The following is a 19,343-nucleotide window of genomic DNA, read 5'->3' as shown; positions in this document are numbered from 1 at the left end:
TAGACTGTGGCTCCTTCAGGTGAAAATAAAACTCATTTATTCTAGAAAGAAGAAACCAAGTTCTCTATTTCGGAGGGAGGAAAGACCTCAGAAATAAATCAACCAATTCACATTAAGTAGAAAAAGGACGTGAGAAAGGTGAAGAAATGAGAAACCACACTATGGCCTTGGCCAAGCCATGTTAACTTCTCTGAGCCCAGCTGCTGCCTCTGTTAATGGGAATGATCACCCTACACACGGATTTCACACCAGGTTACCATAGGGCTGTTGCAAAGGTCAGAGGATTGTCTGCCAATAACGGTGACTTACTGCCCCAGTCTGCCAAATTTCCCAGTTTTGAAACCAACGTAGTCCCCAGAAAACCTAGATGAGTTGGGTATCTCACTACCAATTGAATATTAACGTCCAAACTAGATTTTGGAGCATGGAAAGAAATACACATGTTAACATGTATCTGAATCAATATTCAGTTCATTTAAGTTTAAGTTAGAAAAATGTAAGCTTGGGTGCCTGGGTGGCTCAGTTGGTTAAGTGACTGCCTTCGGCTCAGGTCATGATCCTGGAGTCCCAGGATCGAGTCCTGCATCGGGCTCCCTGCTCGGCGGGGAGTCTGCTTCTCCCTCTGACCCTCCTCCCTCTCATGCTCTCTGTCTCTCATTCTCTCTCTCAAATAAATAAATAAAAATTAAAAAAAAAAAAGAAAGAAAAATGTAAGCTTAAAGTCACCTATAAACACAGTTTTTCTATTCAAAAATACATATGTTCAAAAGTATAAAAATAAGAATTATTTTCTCTCATCCTTGAACTAATGTTCCATTAACTTATAAATTTAAAAGATTATATTCCTCTAACAAATAACTATCTATATAAATAGAACTAAGTAAATACCCTTAAACATTTAAAATAACATTTACAAAATTTAATGTCAAATCCTCTCAGGCATTTCAGTTACCTCATAAAACAGTTATAAATTTAATAAACAAAATCTTGCTAAATCCAAAAAATCAACAAAATAAAAGGCAAAGGGCAAATATCCAAAATATATAAAGTACTTATACAACTCAACACCCCAAAAACAAATAATTCAATTTAAAAATGGGTAGAAGACCTGAACAGACATTTCTCTAAAGACATACAAACGGCCAACAGACACATGAAAAGATATTCATCATCACTTAACCATCAAGGAAATGCAAATCAAAACTACAATGAGATATCACTTCACACCTGTCAGAATGGCTAAAGTCAACAACACAAAAAACAAGTGTTGGCAGGGATATGGAGGAAAAGGAACCTCGAGCACTGTTGGTGGGAATGCAAACTGGTGCATTCAGTATGGAGTCTCCTCCAAAAGTTAAAGATAGAACTACCTATGAACCAGCAATTGCACTACTGGGTATTTACTGAAAGTATACAAAAACACTAATTCAATGGGATATATGCACCCCTATGTTTATAGCAGCATTATTTACAATAGCGAAGACATGGAAGCATTCCAAGTGTCCATCAATTGATGACTGGATAAAGATGATGTGGTAGATATATACAATGGAATATTATTCAGCATAAAAAAGAATGAAATCTTGCCATTTGCAACAACATGGATGGAGCTAGAGAGTATAATGCCAAGAGAAATAAGTCTGCCAGAGAAAGACAAACACCATATGATTTCACTCAAATGTGGAATTTAAGAAACAAAATAAATAAGCAAAGGGGAAAAGAGAGAGAGAGAGAGAGACAAACCAAAAAAGCACTCTTACTTATAGAAAACAAACTGATGGTTACCAGAAGATAGGGAGGTAGGGGGTGGGTGAAATAGGTGATGGGATTAAGGAGTACCCTTGTTGTGATGAGCGCTGGGTGATGTATGGAATTGTTGAATCACTATATTGTACACCTGAAACTAATATTACTTTAACTGGAATTAAAATAAAAACTTTAATGTTTTTTTTTTTTAAATAACGCAGACACACACACAAAGATACTATGTCCCTATTATTTAGGCTTTATGGTTCAGTGTTTTCTTACTTGCAGCCAAAATCTTGCTTATTGAGCATTCATATGACCCCGTAACAGCTACTTACAGTTATGGTCTCCTAATAGCTCTCCCAGCCTCCTTCCACCATCCTGTATCCAGAACATTCTTCCTAAAGAGCCACTTTGATTAGAGAATTCTGTCACTCAAGCCATTAGTGGTAACATTACACCAAACTAAAGAAGCTAGTCACAAAAGACCACATATTACATGACTCCATTTATATGAAATGTCCAGAACAGGGAAATATATAAGGACAAGAAAAGAGATTAGTGGCTTTAGGCTTGGGACAAAGATGGGTGAGGGGGTGACAGATAAAGGTTTCTTCTTGAAGAGCCCAGATGTCCACCGACAGATGAATAGGTAAAGATGTGGTATATATATAGATGGAATATTACCCAGCCATCAAAAAGAAAAAAGAAAAAAGAAAAAAGAAATCTGACCATTTGCAACGACATGGATGGAACTAGAGGGGATTATACTAAGCGAAATAAGTCAGTCAGAGAAAGACAAATACCATATGATTTCATTCATATGTGGAGTTTAAGAAACAAAACAGATGAACATAGGGGAAGGGAGGGAAAAAATAAAATAAGACAAAAGCGGAGGCGAAGACAAACCATAAGAGACTCTTAACTATAGGAAGCAAACTGAGGATTGCTAGAGGGGAGGTGGGGGGGTATGGGGTAACTGGGTGATGGGCATTAAGGAGGGCATGTGATGTAATGAGCACTGGGTGTTATATGTAACTGATGAATCACTAAACTCTACCTCTGAAACTAATAATACACTATATGTTAATTAACTGAATTTAAATAAAATTTTAAAAAAAGGTTTCTTTTCGAGATGATGCTCATGTTCTAAAATTGACTGTAGTGATGGTTGCACCTATCTGTGAAATTACTAAAAACCACTGAATTGTGCACTTTAAATAGGTGAATTGTGTGGTATATGAATTATACCTCAATAAAGTTGCTAAAAGAATACAGTCTTCAGGGGCGCCTGGGTGGTTCAGTTGGTTAAGCTCCCACCTCTTGGTTTTGGCTCAGATCATGATCTCATGGGTCATGAGATGGAGCCCTGCATAGGGCTCCCAGCCCAGGAGGGAGTCTGCTTGAAAGATTCTCTCCCTCTGCCCCTCCCCCAGGCATTTGTGCACAAGTCCCCCTGCCCCTTCCCAAATAAATAAATAAATCTTTAAAAAAAATACAGCCTTCAGTGGTGATTCCATTACCTAGAAAATAAAGCAGAGAGCACCTGGGTGGCTCAGTCAGTTAAGCATCTGACCTTGGCCCAGGTCTTGAACTCAGGGTCCTGGAATCAAGCCCTACATAGGCTCCCTGCTTGGTGGGGATTCTGCTTGTCTCTCTCTCTCTGCCCTCTGCCCCCTCCCCCTGTCAAGCTCTCTCTCGCAAATAAATAAATAAAATCTAAAAAAGAAGAAAAGAAAGCACAAATTCATTACCTTGGCATTCAAGACTTTCTATCCTCCAGCCTCAAACTACCACCTAATTTAACCCCTGGCTACTTCTCTATATAGGAGCCAATCAGACAGCTCATGATTGGTTCCAGAAACACAACCTGTGCTTCCCTGTTTCTCTGCCCTTGCTCCTGTGTTCCCTTGGCCTAGAATGACTTCTTCTACCATCTTGGTCTCTTAAAATTTAACCTGCCTTCAAGGCCCAATTCAAATGTTCTCCCCAGTCTTCCCAAGCAGAAACATATCTTGCTCCTCTGAATTCATAGAATTCAATATATCTCCTGTGGTATTTGCCTTGTCCTCTTTTACAGGCTTGTGTTCACACCACCTCATTGGCTATATTAGCTGCAGTTTCCAAATCAAAGGTTGGATGGTAACTATGTGTCAGTAAGCAAGAATTTTGCAAATATGGACCCCTTTAGAAATTACGGATTATATGGTTGCCATAAGAGTTTTCCCACTAAAATGGATGGTCTTTTCCTCCTTCACAGAGTTTTTATCACTGTCTCTCAGGTGGATGAAAGAACTTAGCCTCCCTCTCTCTCCCGGATGCACAGAAAATGCAGTTAGGTGGTTTTAATGAATGGTCTTATCCTTGCATTGTATGCAAAATAAGTAAAAGCTAGACTGATGATATATAAACATTTTTAAAGGCTATAAAAGTACCAGAAGAAAATACAAGAGAATATTTTTTTTTTAAAGATTTTATTTATTCATTTGACAGAGAGAGAGACACAGTGAGAGAGGGGACACAAGCAGGGGGAGTGGGAAGGGAGAAGCAGGCTTCCCGCTGAGCAGGGAGCCCGATGCGGGGCTCGATCCCAGGACTCTGGGATCATGACCTGAGCCGAAGGCAGACGCTTAACGACTGAGCCACCCAGGCGCCCCTACAAGAGAATATTTTTATAATCTTGTGATAGAGCAGACTTTCCTCAATACCAAAATGCCATTGAGAAAATCAATAATGAAATTCCCTACATAAAAATCCAAGCCTTTCGTATGGCAAAAGATACCATAAACAAAGTTAAAGGACAATTAACAGACTTTGAGAAAATATTTTTAAGAAATGTAATAATTAAAGAATGAGTATCAGCACTAACTGAACAAACAATACATTAGAAAAAGGCCAAAGCATATGAAGAAGTAATATGTAGAGAAAAGGCTGAAACGACAGTATATGAAAGATGTTCAACATCATTAGCATCAGGGAAATGTAGAAAAATATACAACGAGGGTCATTTGCCTCTCAGATGGGCAAACATGGAAAAGATTGAGACAATCCATAATTGTCAATTGAAAAGATCAAACATGAATAACAGTGTTGCACACATACCACAATGTACATGATTTTGAAAGAGCAATTTGGTAGGCTCTAATTATTTTCTGCAACAAACAGGTATTACATTCATAATTCTCAAGAGAACTTGTAAAAATCCATTCTTGATGAGTAATGACGGAAATCTCAAATTCTTGCTTTCCCAGTTTCCCCATTCTAGGAGGCTTATACAGAACACACTTTTAAAGATAATTTTTGGGTTGACTTCAATACTAAATAAGGAAGCCTGGCAGTGCTGATCATCTTTAAAAACCCTACTTTCTTTAAGTGAGAATTTATTTTTAAAATTCTCCATATTTGCCTGCACTGATATTAGCCCTGTTACCTGGCTACTTCTTAACATGGTGCATGACCGACTGGCTGACTCTGGGTGGAGTGGTGGGGGCCTACTTTGCCCTGATTTCCCCTCCCTGGCTTCCCTTGATCAACACTCAGTTGTATACATGCTTTTTGCTTTCCTGCTGTTTGATTAAGCTTTGATAAATGGTTGGGTCTTGGTATAAAGTTTTATCAATCTTTATAGTCATCCAAATACCCAGACTTCTCCGGAGCCTGGCATATTCCCTCATCTCACTGTCATTCCTAAACAGGGCCATAACAGTCCTATGATGCTTTTGTATGAGTTAGGAAAATGTGTCCCCTCAGGTGCAGCTCCACGCCAGGCTGCATGGCTCTACGAGGGGAGTGCACGCAGGTGTCCTTCGGGCCCGCCAGTCTCCTGGGCCACTGTACTAGCCATCCTGCTCCTCACACCAGTCCTCGTCCAACTGCTGCACAGGAAATCTTTACAAACTGCCATTTCCTCATTTCAAATGGTCAGAGGACACGAGGCACCTGCTACAGTTAATGCTGCAGACACACGGCTCAGGTTTCTTTCCCTGGCTTCTCCTCCTAAGCTGCCCTTTGAGATTTCATCAGGTGTCCAAATCTCCTTTGTTAATGCTTTTAGCCACCCCCCTCCCCACTACCACACACACCCTACAGGCTCCCTGTTCACCCAGGAAACAGAGAATGACGGAGAAGTTAATTGCTGTCTTATCCTTTTTACTGCTGTGGCCTTATCAGCAAAAAAGAATGATAAGGTGATTTTCTTCTTGGCCTTGAGTTTTAAGTTCTGAGCTTCCCTTCCTCAGAGGAAAAGAAACAGCCCTTTGTGTTTCACAGTCGAAAACAGAGATGTTTCTAGGCCCCAGGATAAAGCCTTTTCACTCAGATCTTTGTTTGGAAGCCAGACTTAAGAATTATTCAGGATCAAAGGAGGGAAGTGTGGCCCAGCTCCACTCAGGGTGGCTCCCCAGGAAGGGGAAGTGTGTGCACGCATGTGTGGGTGTGCCTGTGTAGAGGTGGTGAGTACAGGTTTCCAGGGTGGCAGGGGTCTGTGTCCCACCACCCCTGCAGGAACTCAGATGGGAGGCTACTTGAAAGCCTATGGAGGTTGGACACTACCCACTCCTGCTTTGAGAGCCTGGGTGGGGGCCTCCATGGGTAACTTGTAGCCATTGGAGAAAGACACAGCACCAAGAAGCCTCTCCATGGTCTTCCAGGCATCCTCCCAGACTAGCACACAGGGTAGCAGAAGGAACAGTGGAAACCAGGGCACCCACCATGGTCTACAATCAGGATACCCCCACTTCCCTGGGCCTATGAAAGCCTGGGGGACAGAAACAGAAATCCAGTGATTATGATATTGGACTCTTCCCCAACTGTAGAGAGCGAGGAACTTGAAGCCAAGTTTAATTTGATTTTAGAGAAATATAGAAATGTGGCATTCCTTGCAGCTGAGTATTATGCAGCAATTCTTACTATTGCCAACATTTTCTTCTATACTGTAATCTATGGAATTCCCCCTTGGTAGGAGAAAGGCTCCTGCATTTTGAGCAGAGTTTCCTTAACTCTTTCCTTTCACCATAATCTTTACCTATTAGAAATTCTCTCTTGTCTAAACAAAATGTATAGTTTAATTCATAACATTCATTTATTAATTTAGTGGAAACATGAGTTCTTAGGATCTTCTCAAGTGCTCTACTCCCCACTTAAAAAAAGATAGAAACAGGATCTTCAAGGAGAATCATGAAAATGAGGCCTGGAATTGGGGCCCACCAGCCTAGACCTGGATCTTGATTACTCTAAAATTCTGGTGCCCAAGAGGAATCCATGGAACAACTGGGTGAACAGCAAGGAGACAAATGAATTTAGTTCCTCTGACTCAGAGTTTTAAAGTAACACCCACTGTGCAAAAAGGCAATGTGTGTTTGGCACTCTGGAAATACAGAGAAGTAAGAGATGTAGGTCCTTCCAAGAGGATGGCACCAGCTCACTGGAGAGATAAGACTATGGGCCATGAAATATACAATGAGCTGGGTAGATAGGACATGCGGAGCCCAGAGAGACAGAAGGACTGATGAGTCAGGGAAGTCTCCCTGGAGGAGGGACACTGGGAGGAAACCTTGCCCATCCAGTTCCCTGATTTTAGCTGTCTGGAAGAGGAAGGTGGAAGGGAAGGAGAAGAAGGCTCCAGAGCCTTGACAAAGGGACAGAGGTAGGAATGGTCAATGCCTGGTTGTGAAGTCAGTGAAGTATGCTGGGGGTATTGGGGAATACATGGAGCTATAGCTGGGGAGTGGGACCAGCTTGTGGATGGTTTTCAGTGCTGGGGAGGAGTTCAGACATGAGGCAGCTGGGTTTCCAGCCCAGAAATTTCACGATGAGAACAGGGCTTACACAGGATGAGCAGGCAGCGCCCATGGGAGATACCAAGAATTAGAGACTCTTTGGGTTAGTAATGATTTCTTTGTAATAATGCTTATAGTATTAAAAAAAAGTTGACTTTGAGATGTAAGCATTGTGTGTTGTGCATAATGCTTCCGAAGGGTTTACACTTTGATACAACTTAATCTGCACTATTAGTAAGGGAGTGAAGGGATTATTGACTTATGAAATCAACAATCAGGAGGGTCTCGGTTGAAGAAATTTGGGATCTAGCATAAGACTAGATGCTCAGGTGTTGACTTCATAAGGTGGTTATGAGAAACTGCAGAAGTTGGCTGAGGACCATGTTCTGCAAGAGCACACTTGCAGGAGGAATGACTGGAGTATCCCTAGAGACAAATACTGGAGTGCAGGATAGCTGGCAGGAAACTGTCCCAGATGATGGGTGAGTCACATGACACCTGGGAGCAACCTCACTGCACTCACTGCCTGATTTTGTCATATTCATTCATTCCTTCACTTATTCACTCAAATTCTTTCATTCATTCAGGTATTTATATCTGCTACGGCACTGTGGATGGTGCAGACTTCAACAATGCATGACATGATCTCTATAATCCATTGGGAGAGAAAAACATGCACATGAATGATGGCAGTTCAGAGCTGTTGTTCTCTCCCTCCCCCCACCTTTTTTCCTCTCCAACATCCCCTCCCTCTGGAAAACTAAACTATCTGTTGTATTGGTAGCTGACTGGCTCTCAATTTTCCTCCATGAGTTTCAATGTTAACTTTTGCTTTTTGTTTAATAGCAAGAGTGAAGACATTCATCAAGAAGTTTCTAGAATTCTTTAATTTCCCCTTCTTGCTAAGGGGTGTGAATTGGAGGAAGTCTCTTTGATTTGTCTGAGCTGAGGTAATGGATACAAATGGAACAGGCTGGAGAAAAGGAGTCACCCTTAGGGGAAAGGAACCAGGCTTCCTGAAAGGAGGGAGGATTAGAGTTGGGTTGAGGGGTGAGAGATTGCTTTAGAGAAAATGAGAAGGGGAGGGAGGCTGGAGGAACAGAGATAGTGAAGATAGAGATTGGTAGGGACAAAAGAGAGAGAGGGTCTGTCTGAGCCTCCATGTGCACAGAGGGATATGGGAGAAAGGGACTGTTGCCCATCTGGAGGAAGTTTTGCTGTGTGTTATGCAGTGAAACGCCTTGACCATGGCCTGTACTAGGCTACTTTTCAAGGCTTTTGGGTGGGGTGGAGATATTAGTAGTGCAAACTGGAGGTAAGACTGAAGGCAGCTTACTCTTATTTGGGGGTGTTCCTGCTACCTTCAATTTTGCAGTCAGGTTTCCTCAGACTTCTCTGTCTTTGCATATTTGATAGCTAAGCTCGTTGGCCTGTGAGCCTATAATGGCTATAGATAGGATTTTTATGGCTGCTGCATGGCCTTACAATCTTCTCTAATCTCCCTCACGCACGTATACTATCGATTCCACCATTTTCTTGGCTGCTCCTTTGGCCCTGTCTAGCTAGCCCTCCCTTGATGGAATGCTTCTTCCATTCTTGCCTTCTTCCACATCTCTCTTTAAACTTAAACTCTTCCATTGACCATCTCCTCATCTATATATCTTCACTTTAAATATATTCTGAATTGTAGGATTCTATGAAATTTTGATTCTGAGAGTTCAAATTATCACCTGGTTCATTCATAGTCTATACACACCTTAAGGATAGAAATATATATATATTTGTATCCCCCCAAAAGAGGCACGGTGCTGGGATTATATTTCCTCAAGATAACCACACAGCCCTCTCCCTCATTTCATTCAGGTCTTGCATAGAATAGCAACACTCCTGCTCACTCCTAGCTCCCTTTCCTGCTTTATTTTTCTTTATCACCTGATGTATTATATATTTATTTATTAAATTGCTGAATATCTGTCTGCTCTCCTAGAATGTAAGCTCTATGAAAGCAAGGACCTTGCCTGCATTTCCAGGCCTGAAACTGTGCCTTGCATAAATACTCGTTTGGTAAATGGATTCCAGATAGATATCAGGTACTCAGGCAATGTGGAGCTGAATTATAGAATCAGAAGTGCGTATCTAAATATAACCTCATAAAACAAGGGTTTAACTTTGTTTGGATTGAAATTTTGAGCAACCGGAGGTTCAAAAAGTATCTTTATTTTCTCTTCCATGGGAATTAAAAAAAAAAAACCTCAAAAAACATAAGCTTAACTCATATAAGTTAACTCATATAATCATTAGATGGAGAAGATTATATTTAATATTTTCAATTTATAATATTGAATCTAAGAGAAGCAAAAAGGAAAAAATTGATAATATACATTTTGATATACTAAGGAGAAGTAATATAATTTTTTTGTAAGGCAATTTTTGTTATGTGATGCTGGACTTGGGCTACATATTTAAATTGGCATTTGAAAGGAATGTATGTCATATGCCTTTTTAAAAATATTGTGAATTGTATATTAGAAGAATTCATGAAACATGTAAGCAAAGGCTTTCCACTTATAAAGTATAAAGCAAGCAACTGGTTAATTGACTCCCAAGTCAAATAATGGTAAGGCTACCTCTCCAGGAGCCCTCAGTATCCCCTCTCTGAGTCCTAAGCACAGCCTCCCCCACTTGGAGGTAACACAACCCTGACTTGTATGATCATCTTTCACCTGCTTTTAAAAATAATTTTGCAACCCATGTTTATAATTTTTAAAGCTTTGTCAAAATAATCATGCACATTTTTAAGAAAAAATAAATAAAAGTGATGGTTTCCTGTCTTCCCCAGTACCACTCTGCAGAAGCAACCATTTCTCATCTTCCATGATAATTTTTTTTTTTAAAGATTTTATTTATTTATTTGACAGAGATAGAGAGAGAACACAAGTAGGCAGAGAAACAGGCAGAGGGAGAGGGAGAAGCAAGCTCCCCGCAGAGCAGGGAGCCCGATGGGGGACTTGATCCCAGGACCCTGGGATCATGACCTGAGCCGAAGGCAGCCGCTTAACTGACTGAGCCACCCAGGTGCCCCCATGACATTTCTTCTGGTAGGTATCTTCGTATCTTTGAACAATATGCTCATATTGTGATTGCATGATGTATTCATCTTTTAAAAAAGATTTATTTGTGTGTGTATATATATATAGAGAGAGAGAAAGAGAGAGAGCATGTGAGTGAGGGGAGGGGCAGAGGGAAGGAATCTTAAGCAGACTTCCTGCTGAGCGGGGAGTCCAACACCGGGCTTGACCTCAGGACCCTGGGATCATGACCTGAGCTGAAGTCAAGAGTCAGATGCTCAACCAACTGAGCCACCCAGGCACCCCATGATGTATCCATTTTAAGAGGGTGGGGAACAGGAGAGAAATGAGTTTACCAACAGAACAAAAATTTGAATTATATCTGACTTGTCATTAGCAACACTGGAGGCGAAAAAGCATTGCAGTAATTTTTCAACATTCCAAGAAAAAAATGATGTTTAATGTAAAAATCTACTGCTAGTCAAGGTATCAATTAAATGTGAAAATTAAAGACAAGGACGAAGAAAATTTATCACCCACACATCCTTTTTAAAAAAGTTACCTGAGGATGTACCTCAGTAAACTAAGGGAGTAAGGCCATAAAAGAAGGAAATGTGGGGTCCAGGCAGCAATCTAAGCCAGTGAAGAGACTGAGTGATTCCTGTACAAGAGCTGTGGAGGTCTCAGGGATCTCAGGGACAAAGAAGGGGATATGATAGAATCCCTGATTAGATAAGGAGATTAGACAGACTTGAGGATAAAATAATGGCAAAGATTCTCAGAAAGGCAAATACAAACTTGAGGGGGAAAAAACCAAAAAATTATACAAGAAAAGAAATGCAATCAGAGTGATTAACAGCCCTACAGCAAACAATATTTTCATGGACACAATAATGTAAACCCTGTTGCTCATTTTCAACGTCTTAGCCTAAGACTATTGAGAGAGCATGAAAGACTTAGTTTGGTCACAGAACAGATTAAAAATGTCATAGAGAACCTTTTCTGTGTCCTCAATGTATAAATTTAATGATTATATGTCTAGGAGACTCATGTCCTTCATCTCTGGGAAATGTCTTATAGTTCCCATTATCTATTTTTTCTTTTGGTAACTTAAATTAATCAGATGTGAGATATCTAGATTAGGCCTCTGTGATTATTTCTTTTTCTCTTATGGTTTCTCTCTCTTTGTCCTTTCTCTGGGATATATCTTTGAATTTATACTGCAATGCCTCTATTGAATTTTTTATTTTTTACAGATTTTTTATTTTTTAAAGATTTTAAAAATTTATTTGAGAGAGAGAGAGGGAGAGAGCACAAGCATGAGGGGGAGAGGGGAGGGGTAGTGGGACAGGAGAAGCAGACTCCCTGCTGAGCAGGGAGCTGGAGGACGACTACGACGCAGGCCAATCCCAGGACCCGGGATCATGACCTGAGCCAAAGGCAGATGCTTAATTGACTGAGCCACCCAGGTGCCCCTTACAAATGTATTTTTAATTTCCAGAGGCTATTCATACTTCTCTGATCATTCCTCTTTCATTGCATCCTGTTCTCTTATGATGCAGTATCTTCTCAAATACCTCTGAGAATACTAATTGGGGGTTTCTTTCTTCCCTTCTGTTTCCTATTTTTACTCTTCCCTCTGATCTTTTTTTTTTTTTTTAAGATTTTACTTATCTATTTGACAGAGAGAGAGCACAAGCAGGGGGAGCAGCAGAGGGAGAGGGAGAAGCAGGCTCCCCACCGAGCAGAGAGCCTAATGTGGGGCTTGACCCCAGGACCCTGGGATCACGACCTGAGCCAAGGCTGCCGCTCAACCGACTGAACATCCAGGCGCTCCTCTGGTCATTCTTGTGTTTATTTGTATCTGTCTTTCATGTTGTGACCTTTCTTCAAATATCTGATCATCCTCAGTCGTCTTTACTTCAGAATGAGGCAATAAGATATTTCTCGATACTTTTTGTTTTTTTCACCCAGATGGGGCCTATTAATTGAGTCTTCACTTGTGGTGATCTAGCTTTGCCAGCTACTTGCTGTGTGATCTTAGGCAAGTTACCTCACCACTCTGTGCTTCAGTTTCTTCCTAGAGTTGTTGTGAGCATTAAATAAATTAACATATGATATAGTCATTATAGTGTTATATAATTATTTGCTACTTGTATAACTTTTACTATGATTACTTGGCAGAAACACAGCTATTTGGCTAGGGAACTCCTAAATACCAATATGTCAGGGAACTTATCTGTGGGGCCATTACATTTTGTAGAGAAGAGAATATCGTTGTTGTTTTTTATTAGGAGCGGGGGGCAATGCAGTGGGGGGAGAAACTATCTGGCTAGGGGGGTGAGAGGCCAACTGCTCCTTCATATTATTTTATCCATCACCACAATTTCAGCCCATCACTCACTCATTTGAGTTGCTTAGTGCCCCAAGTTCTTCTCTGCAAAAGATTTCCTTCTTGGTTCTATCCTTCTCCAACCTCCCACCCATGCAGTATGAGTTTAGCTTCCTCTGTTCTCTTTCTTTTTTTCTTATTTATTTATTTGAGATAGTGAGCGAGCGAGAGAGAGCACACATGAGCGGGGGAGAGGGGCAGAGGGAGAGGGAGAAGCATGCTCTCCGCTGAGCAGGGAGCCCATGTTGGACTCTATCCCAGGACCCTGGGATCATGACCCGAGCCTAAGGCAGACACTTAACTGACTGAGCCACCCAGGCACCCCACTCTGTTCTCTTTCTTCTGCCACCACTCTTCCATCCACTGTTTACACTCCAGAAAAATCTTTGAAATCTGTTATCTGCTGAGAGTCCCTCTGCCATTACTGGGTATTTATCACTTTTTAAATACCTTTATTTTCATTTTGGTGGGATCTTGGTGGCCATAAAATCAAGCATGCCTAATCTGCCATCTTTAAATCAGACATTCATAAATTCTCTTGACAGATACAGTGCCAGGTTCCATGTTTAAATCCTGGCTCTTTTATGCACTTTTCTTGCACTTGTAGAGTCATTTAAGCTTGGGTGAGATGAGGAAGGAAGGAAAGAAAGGAAGTGGTAGTGTAGCCAAAGTGACTTGATTTAGTTGAGTCCCTTAGAAGATAGTCTTCTAATGCATTCCTCTCCTGGAATGATCCGGTTGATCTGAATTTGCAGTCAGCAGGAGAGAGGGTTTTAGGCAAAGTTTCAGGAAAGATATATGAGTAATAATAAAAATAAATCACTTAAAGAGTGAGATATAAATTGCTTCTAAGTTCCAAAGTTATTATGAGCATTTCTTTTACTGTAACTACTACCAGATCATTCCTTCATGATGCTATTGCTGGAAATCAGTATGTATATTAGCTTAAGAAGATTTGGGGCTATTTCTGTAAAATGCAGTAGTAATTCTATTATGAATAACATAATAATGGCATATGATTTACTATTTTCATTACATTTATGTAGATACTGAGTAAACTTAGGCCACCGCTTTGAAGCTCAAGTTGGTGGAATTCACAATCATGTGTGAAATCTAAGCATCTTAAAATTTTACTTTTATTTATTTATTTTTTTAAAGATTTTATTTATTTATTTGAGAGAGAGAGAGAGAGAGAGAGAAACAGCATGAGAGGGGATAGGGTCAGAGGGAGAAGCAGGCTCCCCGCTGAGCCGGGAGCCCGATGTGGGGACTCGATCCCAGGACTCCGGGATCATGACCTGAGCCGAAGGCAGTCGCTTAACCAACTGAGCCACCCAGGCGCCCTTAAAATTTTACCTTTAAGCAATAATAACTTCAATAGGTTATGAACTACCCTTCAAACAAATAATTAAAGAAATAATAGATTGGTAACCACAACCCTAATTAAGGAATTTACTAATAGCTAATCCATGTTAAAGGAAAATGTGTTTTAACCATGACATATGTTATTAGTTAGGGTCTAACCAGAACAACAGAAACCACTATACAGATTTATAACAGAGGAAGCTTAATGCAGAGAACTCATTATACAAGTTAATGGATGACCCTGAGAAGTTTAAGTTAGTGACGGTGGGAAGTCACTCACAACCCTGAGCTGGAGGGATAATCAGAGGGATGGTATTACCAGAGCCCAGGGGTTGGGATCACCAACAGCAGCTGGAACCACAGCAGGCCCTTCTGGCAGGGGCTGGAGCCTTGCTACAGCTACTGTCAGAGATACCATCCAAGGGCAGGAGGCTTAGGGAAAAACACCCTGGTCTTTCCCTTCTTTCCACCCCAGTGCTTCTCATTGGCTGGGCCCAGCTGGAACCCAAGTGACCAGGCAGTCTGGGAAACCTGTCTACAATGGGGTCAGTCCCCTGAGGCGTGGAGCAGAGCAGATGAAGGTGAGGCAGGGTCTGAAAGCAAATGGATGCATGACCTATACAATATCTACATAGTATTATAGACCATATAGACATTCCTTAGTTTAAATATATGACAAGTACTAGTGTACACTATATGTATGTATAACTCTGTAGTTACATCTGTGCTCAGATTAAATTGGAACCATAGTCTTGGCCAGTTGAGCTAGGAATATCTTAATGGGATTAAAATCAGGTTCCAATGAGCCACAAACAATTACAGACATAGCTATCAATTAAATGAGCCTTCTTGGGGCACCTGGCTCGCTCAGTTAGTAGAGCATGTGATTCTTGATCTTGGGGTTGTGAGTTCGAGCCCCATCTTGGGTGGAGAGATTACTTAAAAAAAAAAAAAAAGAGTAAATGATGCTTTTTATTTTTTAAATTAGGAAACATATCAACCACCCACCTTTGGACATGCAAACCATTTCCCTCCTTTCATTTTACATCTAATACTAACGCTAGGAGCATATAGTCTGAGATGCACTGCAGTTCCCACGATGGCATGAATGATGTGCGACCTGCCCATGCAGAACTCACAGGATGTGTGGGGTTTTTTTTAAACCAAGGACACACCTACATTTAAGATTCTTTGGTAAATTTCACGAGACTATCAAAGAATAATACTCTGAAACGTAGGCTTCACAAATAGTGAAGAGCAGTTCTTTGATTCTTCCTTCATAAAAGCTAGTCATGGAAGGGCTGCACTGGCTGTTTTCCCACACCAATTTCCTCCTGGCAGATGGCAGAATAAAACATTCACAGGAGACAGTGCCTTCTTTGAGAGACTCAAATCCACAGGGTATGTGGAGAAGGCGGTTTGGGTCTTGGTCTCCTTCCGATGTGAGCATTAAGCTATAAAGAAAACTCGGAGGCTTTGAGAGATGCCTTGGGCCTGTACCGATGCCTGGCTCCGTGGACTGGGCTGGGCTGAGCCCGGCTGGGCACTGACTCACTTGCCATTTACCCTGAGTGTCAGTGTCTCTCCCTAACCCTCCTCTGCTCCCTCCACCAGAACGTAAGCCAAGAGGAAATGAAAACATTAAGAAGCTACAGACTGTGCTGCCTTTTCCATTCTTACCTTTTGTGGCCACAGAAGAATGGCTTGGACGAACAAAAGGGAACTGCACAATGAGTTCTAAATAATTATAATAAAAATGGGTAGAAGGGAGAAGCGGAGAAAGAGCAGAATAAAGGGGGAGGAGCGAATGAAGGCCCTTCCCCAGTCAATGGAAGCATTTATTCAATGCTGATCCCCTCACCCCCACGGTAGCCTCAAGGTTATTCACAAAGTCTCCTGGTAACTGGTTATCAGCCCTGGCTAATTATTGGGGGCATTAAATGAGTTGGATCCCCAGGCCAGCTAAATCAGATTCTCTGGGGTGAGACCCACGTTTAAGGATTTTTAAGATCTCTGTGATTCCAATGTGCAGCCAGGATGGAGAACCTCAGAGGTGTGCCCCACCTCAGGCATAACATGGCTGAAGGTGAACAGCGGGAGTTTTGGAGGTGACTGGAGAGGAATCACAGTCACCATTTAGAGCAGTGGCTCCCAGTTGGGGGCTGTTCCAGGGAATCTTCTCACTGAGCAGCTCAGTAATCCAGAAACTGCCGCTCCCAGCCCCTCCTGAGGACTGACATTGCCTTCTACTCACATGCTCTGAGCAGAAGTTCCCAGTGGGGGTGATCTTGCCTCCTGGGTGGCCTTTGGGAACTCCATGGGGGTGTTTTCAGATGCCACACTGATGAATAGGTTAGGGCCTGGGTGGAAAGGGAGCTGTTAGAATGGGTGAGGGACGCATGGGGAAGGAAACTAACATTGAAAGCCTCCTGTGTGATAGGCACTCTGATGGGCCCTTGTGAGAGATGCGAGCCTCCTCCCCCCACTGCCTTCCTACTTCTCCACCCCCAACACATGCATGTGCACACACTCACCCACGCACTATAGCCTTATGCAGCTTTTCTGAGTTTAGGGAGAAGAAATGTGCCAATGCAAGGAAGCTAAGAGATGGAACCCAGGGATGACATGGGAGAATACTCTCCTTGCCTAATAAAGCCTGGATAATGAGCTCACACAAAATAGAGTCAAAGTTGAGTTAACAGAAGCACTATGAATCTTGAATGCGGACAGATGGGGTTAGGAAAAGAAAAACCTATCCTCACAGAGCGAGGTCTGCTTGCCTTTAGATATTTTAGGACAGAAAGTGCGACAGCCTGAGCAGAACCCCACCATTTAATGCTCATATCCCTGTGCCCCGTGTGGGGCAGAGTTCACCTTTCCCAGCACAACGAGCCCAATACCAGCTGTCCAGGCCCATGAGTTCATCTGCAAGTGCTGTGGCCATTCCACACGTCCCGAGGACTGACCCTGGTCAACCCTGACCATCCCTTCCAAAGCCTTTTTTTTTCTTAAATGTTGTATCATCCCAGGAACACTGCATCTTTTTTTCCCACTGAAACCACCAGAACTTCTTCCCAGGCCAGACCTCTATCCAGAATGGGTGCCTCATCTTTTCAACCCACCTGAACACAGTCTAACCCAGCTTCCTTCTTTTGCCCACCCCCCAGCCTCACCTCCTACAATCTGGATATTGTGCCCACTTCTCACAGCTATTTTTCCAGGGGTCACCAGGGCTCTCCTAACTGCCTATTCTGGCGGCCTCTTTTCAGGTTTTTGTTTGTTTGGTGAATAAATTTTAGATTTTCTGAAGTTTTCAAGCAGACAGAGAAGTAGGATTATATAATGAATACATACAGCCATTTCTTTGATTTAGCCATTATCAACATTTTGCCATAACTGTTTCCTTTTGTTTAATTATTATATAATAAATTACAGATATTCTGACATTTCACCCTAAAATAATTCAGTATGCATTTCTAAAACATAAGAACATTTTCCCACATGCCCATAGGATCCTATCACACCTAATAAAATAAAGAATAGTTCTGTAACATGCATTTTCCACATTCCAATTTCCTCACCTGTTCTAGAAATGTCTTAACAGCTAGTGCGTTCAGACCAAGTTGCAATCATGAATGTCCACTGTGTATGGCAGTTGTGTCTTAGTTTTCACCAGTGACGTACCTCACTGTAGCATTTGCTTCCACTAAGCAGTTCCTTCTTGGAGGTCCTCCTTGGGTTTTAATAACGTCAACTCTCTCTTCATTGCCTACTCTTGACCATCTGTTTTTATCACAGACCCTTCCTTTGCCACTTTTCTTTTCAGTATTGGTGCTTCACAGAACTCTGTCCTTGGCTGTCCATTCTCGCCTTAAATTTACTTCCCAGGCAATTCTTCTGAACCATATTCCACTGTATGGCTACACCACATTTTGTTTACTCATTTACCAATTTATGGACATTTGGGTTGTTTCTATTTTTTGGCTATTATGAATAATGCTGCTGTGAATAGCATTTGTATATGATCATTTGTATTTGTACACAAGTTTTTGTGTGGACAGATGTTTTAATTTCTCTTGGGAATATACCTGGGTGTGAGATTACTGGGTCATATGGTAATCTTATGTTTAACAGTTTGAGAAGCTGCCAAATGTTTTCCAAAGTGCCTTTACTGTTTTACAATCCCGCTAGCAACATACAAGGGTTCCAGTTTCTCTACATCCTTGTCAACACTTGTTATTGTCTGTCTTTTTTTAAAGATTTTATTTATTTATTTATTTATTTATTTGAGAGCAAGCGAGCAAGAGAGAGAGAGAGCACGAGTGGTGGGGAGGGGTAAAGGGAGAGGGAGAAGCAGACTCCCTGCTGAGCAGAGAGCCCGAAGCGGGGCTCCATCCTATGGCTTGATCCCAGGACCCTGAGATCACGAGCTGAAGGAGACGCTCAACCCACTGAGCAACCCAGACACCCCTATTGTCTGTCTTTTTGATTATAGTCATCCTAGAAGGTGTGAAGTGATAGCTCATTGTGGCTTCAATTTGCATTTCCCTAATGATTAGCAATTTGAGCATCTTTTAATGGGCTTATCAACCACTTGTACATTTTTTTTTTTTTTGAGAAATGTCTATTGAGATTTTTTGCCAATTTTTAAATTGGGTTATTTGTGTTTTTATTATTGAGTTGTAGGAGTTTTTATATATTCTAGAAACAAGTCCCTTAGCAGAGATAGGATTTGCAAACATTCTACAGGTTGTCCTAGGATGCTTTTTATAAAAATCTCACAGGACTGGAGTATGCATGTATGTATGTATGTGTGTGTGTGTTTCTTGAGGTTTAGGACAGTACTTAGTCTCCAGCACAGTACGTATTCAATAAATACTTATTCAATTCAGTTGAATTCTTCATAGGTTTTTCTGGCAAAGTCTTTGACCATCTGTTTTACTCTCCACTCAACTTCAACTTTCTTTCTTAGAGTGTAAGAAAACGCAAATAAAA

At 41.4% G+C, this 19,343-nt stretch overlaps 1 protein-coding gene across 2 annotated transcripts in view; it reads right to left on the bottom strand.

Annotated features, from left to right (window-relative positions):
- ZBTB38 (zinc finger and BTB domain containing 38) overlaps positions 1-19,343 on the bottom strand; it is a 127,064-nt gene that overhangs the window by 91,790 nt on the left and 15,931 nt on the right. The window contains exon 1 of one of the 2 annotated variants that reach the window (XM_034995964.1): positions 16,603-16,628. The exons of the other annotated variant lie outside the window; for it this stretch is intronic. The gene's annotated coding sequence lies outside the window, so the exon portion shown is untranslated. Of the gene's footprint in view, positions 1-16,602; positions 16,629-19,343 lie in introns of those variants that run through there. 2 annotated transcript variants of the gene reach the window in all.

Source organism: Mirounga leonina, unplaced genomic scaffold (genome assembly GCF_011800145.1).
Source record: "Mirounga leonina isolate KUSES-001 unplaced genomic scaffold, KU_Mleo_1.0 Mir_115, whole genome shotgun sequence".
In the NCBI taxonomy this organism is placed as follows: Eukaryota; Metazoa; Chordata; class Mammalia; order Carnivora; family Phocidae; genus Mirounga; species Mirounga leonina.
Note: the sequence above shows the minus strand (reverse complement) of the source record. Positions and strands in the feature narration are given on the sequence as shown.